General features: G+C 31.4%; 1 long non-coding RNA gene across 2 annotated transcripts; it reads left to right on the forward strand.

The window, feature by feature from the left end:
• Positions 1-2,192: 2,192 nt before the first annotated feature.
• Positions 2,193-3,780, forward strand: LOC114321378 (uncharacterized). Of its 2 annotated transcripts, none has more exons than XR_003650277.2 (2): positions 2,193-2,620; positions 2,701-3,780. It is a non-coding gene; the product is annotated as an uncharacterized LOC114321378 (long non-coding RNA). The 2 variants fall into 2 exon arrangements; XR_003650276.2 differs by having other exon boundaries at positions 2,753-3,780.
• The last annotated feature ends 4,919 nt before the right edge of the window (positions 3,781-8,699 follow it).

Consider the following 8,699-nt stretch of genomic DNA (forward strand, 5'->3'; position numbering starts at 1 on the left):
TCCGTGGAGTTAGTAGTTGTATCTATCTTGTTGTCGTCCTTTAATTCCATTTGTTTGAGTTTTAGGATGTGTTGGGCATGTTTCGAACAGGTGGGTTGAACCTTGGTCTGAAATCTTGTTGCCAGGTTTTTGGTCGTTCCGCTCGAGCGGGCCTTGTTGCGCTCGGGCGGAGATTGCACGCTCCCAGTTTTTCGTGTCCCTGCAAAACTTCTGCATGTGTGATTTTTACGCTCGAGCGGAAGCGCTCGAGCGGGTGCTTTGCCGCTCGAGCAGGTAGTACTTTTTGGTGTAAGTTCTGGGAAGGGGAAATCTACGCTCGAGCGGACTGGTTTTCGCGCTCGAGCGGACTGGTTTTCGCGCTCGAGCAGATGTACTTTATTCTTGTGTCTTGGCGCTCAAGCGGGCCTTCTTGTGCTCGAGCGTACCTAGTTTTTTGTTCTTGGCGCTCGAGCGTTGTGTTCTCCACTCGAGCGGGAATGTCGTATATTAGTTGGCAGCTGAGCATTTTAAAATCACTTTTTACATTCTCTCTCTCTCTCTTACTTTCTAAAAAGCTATTTTGAGAGCTCCTCTCTCTAGAAACTCCCTTCTCTCTAGGGTTTGATCTAGTTAGAGTGTCTCTCTATCCTCCGGCCTTTGTAAAAAGTGTGTTAATCGTCAAGGGCTTCGTTTTGATCCGAGAATCGTGGTGTTTGGAGCATTTTCACTTTCTTCTCCTTCCCCATTTGAGCTCTAACTTCGAGGTAGGGATATCCTACTCCTTCTCATGAGTTTTGTCTTTGAATTTTAGCATTTTGATGAGTTGGGGGTTAATGGGTAATTTTGAGAAAATTTGGGCCTTTGTGTAATTTTACAAAAGTTGGGGTTTTGTTTATATGAACTTGTATGCATGTTTGGCATAGAGAAATGAGATCAATATTGGTTTATTGGTAAAAATGGAACCTTGGGGTTGTGATGTTAATTATGAGAAATGCTCTAATTACATTGATAAATTAATTGGGATAATTAATTTGAAAGAAAGAAGAATTAAATCGAGAATGTTGGAATTAGATGTGTATGGGATTAAAGGGTGTAGTTTGATTCGTTCATAGCTCACCTAGTTTAAATGTTGACTATATATCCATTTGGTGCATTTATTTTCAGTATAGAAATAACTGCTTTGGGCTATCGGTGAAGGATAGTCTTGATTGTTGTAGACACTGCATGATGATTAGGCAAACTAAAACTAATCGATTGAGCATGCTATTGAATATAACAACTGGAATAATACATTAATTCTATGTATTGATTGAATGTATATGACCTATGTTTATATACATGTGTTGTGTGGGAGGAGATAGGGGATGTACTCCACAGTTTAGGGGAAGATAGGGGATGGACCTCTAAAGCGGATTTTGTGTGACATTGATACAGCACTACAATGTGTATCAAGTGTTGATTATGGGAATGTTTGAATTGATTTGATATAGCACTAAAATGTATATCGTTATCAATTGTAAAGTATAGAAGTGATTCTATATTATGTTGATACAGCGCCGAAATGTGTATCTTTCGCAAAGTGTAGGAATGGTTTAAGTGTTATTGATACAGCATTAAAATGTGTATCCCTCAGAAATTTTGAAAGTGTTTTTAAGATGAGTCTAAATCTCATTAAGTTATTTGGCTAAGTGTTGAGCCTTGTTTTCAAACTCAAAGTTGGAAAAGATATGAGAAATGAAATGTAACATGAACTTAATGTCATGAAATCGAAATGTGACATATGTGGATGTATCTGTGTTGACCATCTATCAACTGCTAGCATTTTAGTCATTGTTCATGGCTGGTTTAGTGTATTTCTATTGGGCTGTGGCTCACCCTTTATGGGACATCATTTTTAGGTACAGGTAGCATGTCACCTCCAAGGACATAGCTTGGGAGACTAGAGGCAGACTGACTGCTCGTTATTTGCTTTTGATGTATTACATGTAAATGCAAGCCAAGGGCTTAATATGTATTGAGTTAGCACTCTTCTTTTTGTAACCAAGTGTTAACTTGGAAAGCTGTAAGCCCGTAGGGCATTTGCTTTTGTTGTTAACATGTAATACTTTTGTAAAGAACTACTCTGATGAATAGAAGAATATTTATCTCTTATACTAATGCATGTCTAAATTGTTGGGTTTAAATGTTATTATTATGAGGGCGTTACAGTGGAACTACGGGTCATATAGCAATTAGACTCGATTTCAACAAAGCTTATGACCGGATATAGTGGGATTTCTTATCCGGGGATGGGCTTTCATCCTAGATGGACTCAATGGGTAGTTGAATGTGTGTCTACTGTCACATTTTCCATATTTGCTAATGGTGAGAAAAGGGCTTCCTTCAATCTAGGTCGTGGACTGCGGCAAGGAGATCCCCTATCCCGTTATTTGTTTATTTTGGTTGTTGATATCTATCTAATCTCTTGACTTGAAACCTCAGAAAAAATCAAATCTCAGGTTTGAAAATCACAAGGCACTGCCCTACTCTTTCCCACCTATTATTTGCTGATGATATGCTTCTTTTCCTCAAGGCGGAATCTGGTGAATGTCAGCATGTGTTGGACATCCTTTGAATTTTCTGTGAAGCCTCGGGGAAACAGGTAAATTTTGATAAATCTAGTGTGCAATTCTCATCAAACACCCCACATACAGTCTGTAACTTTATATGCAACTTGTCTAGTTTTCAACTCTCTCAACTGGATGCAAAATACTTGGGGTTACCATCTTTCTAGGGTCGATCAAAAGCAGAAGCTTACGAGTTCATGATAGAAAGAATCCTCTCAAAGCTGCAAGGTTGGAAATTGAAATTGTTATCTCAAGCGGGGAAGGAAGCTCTTATTAAAGTAGTGGTCTAAGGTATTCCTGCCTATGCAATGGCTTGGTTCACCTTTCCCAAAAAATTCTGCACACAACTAAACTCCTATATTAGTAACTTCTGGTGTGGTGGTGATCCAGAGGAGAAAGGGGTTCATTGGATCAATTAGGGGCTTTTGGGTATGTCAACATTTGAAGGAGGTTTGGGTTTTCATGATTTCAACACTTTCAACATGGCCCTTCTAGCTCGACAAGGATGGCATTTGATGAAATACCCAAACTCTTATTGTGTGCGCATTTTGAAAGGAATCTATCTTCTACACTCTAATTTTATGGAAGCTACAAAAGGCCATCAGGCGTCTTGGGCTTGGGCAAGTATCTTACAAGGTAGAGAGATTTTTCAAAAGGGCATCCATTGGTAGGTGAATAGTGGAACTGATGCAAAATTATGGGAAGACAAATTGATTCCATCTATCCCGGGATTCAAAGCGATTTCTCTGAAGCCCGGAGGAAATGAATCTCAAAAAGTGTGTAGTGCTATTGACTTCTTGACAAAGAGTTGGAAGGTAGATGATCTAAAACTCTATATTTTCGAAGCAAAAGTTGAGGCCATTCGTGTGATTCCCATTGCCCTGGAAACAACACCAGATTCTCTTGTATGGCATTTTGAATTAAGTGTACCTATTCGGTCAAATCGGGATACAATATTGCAATGAAAAAGGTATGCAAATCTCTGTCCTACTTTCCATCTACCTCCTTTCAACCCCAGAACAGGTGTAGAAGATGATTTCGGCTTTAAATGTACCTCCAAAACTTTAACACTTTTGGTGGAAAGTGCATAAAAATGTGCTTGCTACAAAGGACAATCTGTGCAAGAGAAGATGTGTTGTGTCAAATTTGTGTCATATATGTAAGAATTTATTCTTAATTACGCTGACATTGACTATGTTTTGTTTGGTTTGTGAAAAACGGGTTGAAAGTGATTCAGATAGATTGACTGGTATGAGCCCAAAATTATTATTGTGCTCCATAAAGTTTTGGGTCATGGTCTATCTTAGTGTATATATTATTTTATATGTGGATATGTGATACGGAGGTGTAAGGCCTGTTTTAAGTTATTTGGGTTCCTTAATGAGAAGACCCAGTAATTGTTTTATTTAGGCCCAGTCCCCTCTCCTATCCTTATTAGGGTTTACATATATCTATATATATGTAGATCAAAGGGTCGTCAGCCCCATTTGAAAAGACAACATAAAGATTAGGAGAAGGAGGGGAAGAGCTGGTGCTAAGGTTTTTCAATTGTGACTGTCATATTCTTTCAAAGAAGCAAAACTCAAGACAATAACGGAATCAAACGATATGTATCTAAGTTTATATTTTAGTAATTAATTATATTCATAGTGTTTTGATTTCTAATATATAGATCCTATATTCTTACATGTGGTATCAGAGCAAGTTTATACTATAATCAAAATCATGGCAGATTATTTCAGTAAAATTATTTTATATAATGATAAGGAATAAATTAATATTGCTTTTACTGAATGATGCTTTTGCATCTCAAAATTATGCTTTAGTAATTTCAAGCAAGCTTTTTCAATGTAACGAGTACATACTGTTTGAGTATTGATAGTTTGCTTCTAATTTTGTTTTATAAAATAAAAAAAATAGTAATTTAGGTCTGATAATTTTATGAAAATTGTGAAATATGGACGTGTGTATATTGAATCTGTATTGATATATATATATATATATATATATATGTATATATATTTCAAATCTCACCTAATCAAATATTTGCAAAAGATATGAAACATATTCGTTTTTATGACTTTTACATAAATATTAAGACTATTTAAGAGTTCTATATCATGTATATCACTTTGGTGTAATTTTTGTAAATTCATATGCGAGATATTATTCTTAAGTAACTGTTTAGTGGTGATTCGTAGTATGATATTATATATGATTTGATGGGCACTTGGATATATCGAAAATTTAATAAAAGTCATATGACCTAATTGTTGTGTATCACCCACTATACATGTTAAAATTAATTTGTATAATTTATAAATTATGCGTTTGATTTCTTACCCAATAAATAAATAAATAAATAAATAAAAACGTCATTGTTTTTATTTTTTATAATTAAATTATAAATTGCATGATGGGTTACAGATTGCATTATTATTAATAAATAAATAAAGTTTTAAAGGTGGACAAATATTTATTTTTGTAGTCCCAGTTGGAGAATCTTTTTTTTTTATTAATATGGGTGATACTACCGAAGTGGTTAACTCATTGAGATTTAAAGTGATTTTCTAATTAAGATTCTGGGAAGCTCTTCTAATATTATATCACTCAATTACCTACCCAAAGCGGGTTAATTGAGTGTATTAATTTTAGAGGTGGTGTGAGCCGCTAGTAAGGGAAATTTTATTGATTTTGAAAGAAATTAAAGAATTTATCTACCCAAAGGAGATAATTTCTTGATAAATCATTCTTGCTAGTTGACTTGTTTATAGGTGTTAGAATGTGTCTTATATATTTAGCCCAAAGGTATTTATATGATGATACATTCTAAGACATTTAACAATATTGTTGAAGTTTATTTGTAGCCCATTGTTGTGAGATTATAATTATTGCCCATATATAATTAATTAAAATTATATTGAAATTTAAAGATGTTGATTGTATTCTATATATTCAGCCCAAAGGTGTTTATATAGTAATACATTCTGGCACATCTGAGAATATTGCTAAAGTTTATTCGCAGCATATTCTTGTGAGATTATTTTAATTGCCTATGTATAACTGAAAGTTGGAGTAGTGAAAATACTTTCTATATATTCAGTCTAAGAGTGATACATTTTAAATATTTGAGAATATTAATTGTGATTATGAGATTATTATTGTCCATATATGATTGAATGATATTATATTGAATTCAAAGCAATGAAGATAGATATTTTTATGAAAATCAAATTTACTCCATTAAAACTTTGATTGTGAATTCGTAAATGAATATTGACTTAGTTTTAAATCTAACTAATTTAGATGTTGACATACTCGAGAATGTATCTTCTTAACCATTTATATTAAGACCTCAATATAGTGTGAAAGATTGAAATTATATTCAATGTTAACTATTTAAGAAAGTAGAGTTTTAAAATATTCACTAGGTGATTCTTATAAGAAAATCTAAATTATATTCTACAATGCTTCATATAATACCTTCGACTTTTACAAATCGTTATCTCTCTTCAGTGTTTTATGTTTTCTTTTTTAAAATATTCCGCAAATCTCTTTATATATTATTAACTCAAGTAAGAAAAATTCTTTAGAATTTTTTGTGAGCTATGACGCTCTTCCCACCTTCGGAATCTCCTTATTCATTTTTTAAACTGCTTAAAAAAAAATGTTTGTGTTAATCAAAATTTTATTTTCTGGTCAAGTTATTTAAGTTATAGTTTAGTACTGATCTTATTTTAAAGAATGTTATTTTTATATCATCCATGAGATAAAATTCAATTTTAATGTCAACAAAATAAGCATTGTTATTATTTTTAATTTTGGTAATAAATAAAATAAAAATAATAATAATTGAAATAGATTTTCATTTATCATAAGGTGTGTGGGAGAAATTATTTTTTGATTTCATAAATGGGTATTGATGTTATGCATTTGTCTAATCTCATTTATGTTCAAAAACACACTGATAAAGTTTTTTTAAAATTATTAATTCAAGGTAGATATTACAGTGAACATGATAATTTTGATTAATGTAGTAACCTGTTATTAATTTTTTACAAAATTGTGAAATCAATTTAAATATATCATGCTTGTAACTTCGAAAGAAAGTTGAATACTTGAGCATCGTAATTGGACTCTAATAAAATGATGAGGTATAGGTTAACATGTTTAAATTATACAAGTTTTTGTGATAAAATATTTTTAATTGCTATGTATACTTGTGTATACTTTACATATGGTATTAAGTTAAAAATATTTTTAAAACACTTTCAAATTGCGAACTAATATAAAATTTAGTTAGAATAACTTTTGAGTTTGGGATTGTACAGAAGTAAAAATTTGTTGTGCTTTTGAAATTAAAATGGGACTTATTGCTATTTGTTGTTACTTTTGTAAGTTGTCAATGGTTCTATTATCTTGGTTTTGACATATGAATCTTTTAAGCTTTTAAAATGTAAAGTTATTAGATTGGTGAATAGTTTAAATATATAAATCTTCCTGTATACTTGTGCCTATTATAATAAATTGGTCCGTCAATTCTCATATAGAGAAAGTGAGAGTGCAAGTAGAATCTAAAGTGTTTATTCAGTCTATTGATAAAAGTTGAACATGTATAACACGTGCAACCTTCTAGACATTCTCATACAATTAAAAGATCCTTACGATTATATTATTTTTCTAAATGAGCAATATCTAGAGATTGAAGAGATAATTGTTACGTATGATGAAGATATTGGCGATTTGTAATATGGTAAATGAATTGGTACAAATTATTAATTAGATATGAGATCATGTTATACTTTTTTAAAGGATTTGAAATCTAATGAGTATTTTTTTTTTTAAGATAAATAAATAAATACAAAACTATTGTAAGAGGTTGCGATTTGAAAAGAGTATTGTTCTTACCAATGTCATAATTATAGGTTTATAATGATTATAGTGGTATTGTGACTTTTTTTTTTTTATCTATTGCTTCGCCAAACAAAATAAATGTGATTTGTAAAAATTTATCTATGGTTTTAAACGAATTTCTGAATAATGATATTTAAAGGTTCACCAAATATTATCACTTGGCTTTATGAATAATATTATTAATTTATGCATTTATCTCAAGGTCAGTGGGAGCAATTTATTTTTCTTGATCCTTTATACCAATGGAATTTTACTTATTAGTAATAATTTTGAATTAATACTTAATGTGAAGATATTGTTGTTAATAAATTTTTGATATGAAATATCTTGATAAAATATTTTATGTGTTTGGCATTAAGGTACTTGAAAATAACTTAGAGGATTATTTGTCTCATCTCAAAGAGCATACCTAGATCACATTTTTACTGAATTTAATATGCAGAATTGAAAGCTTTATGTTGCTCTTCTTAGTGATTGAGACTAATTAACATTCAGTATTCATAAAATGATTTTGAGAAAGAGTTCATGAGGAATGTCTCACATTCTAGCGTTGTGAGAGTTTAATGAATTATGAAGTTTGAATTAAACTTGGTGCATATGTAATTAGTTTGTTAGACAATTATTATTTAAGCCTTGACCATTGGGTTGAAACATATAAAGTGTTATGATATTTATAGAGAATTAAAGATTATACGATTGTCTATAAAAGAATTAATCATGTTAATATTATTGGTTGTACTATGTCGACTTTGGTAGTTGCTCAAATAATATGGTATCTATTATTGGTTATAGTTTTATGTTTGCATGAGGTGTTGTTTCATGAAAGAATTTCATAAAATCTCTTATAATTTTTCACTATGCAACATGTTTTAGAGCTCGACTTGGGTTATACAACTAAAGAATTTTATTTCAGAGCTTGGAATTATTAATTTTATTTCTAAACCTATAAAGATGTATTATGCTATATGGTTTAAATTTTCTCTATGAAAAATAACAAAAACTCTGATGGTGTTAAATACATAATTTTAAAGTACTTCAGAATTGGAAAGTTGTTAAAAATGATATTCTTTATGAGCACATGTTACAGAATACATACTAATTGATCCTTTAAATAAAGGGCTTAGGCCAAATTTTAATTTGCCAAATATATTAAGCATATGGATGCTTTGCAGTTTTTTAAGTGCTTGGTTAAACAAATTT

This window comes from Camellia sinensis, chromosome 1 (assembly GCF_055761805.1).
Source record: "Camellia sinensis isolate YWXY chromosome 1, ASM5576180v1, whole genome shotgun sequence".
Taxonomy (NCBI): Eukaryota; Viridiplantae; Streptophyta; class Magnoliopsida; order Ericales; family Theaceae; genus Camellia; species Camellia sinensis.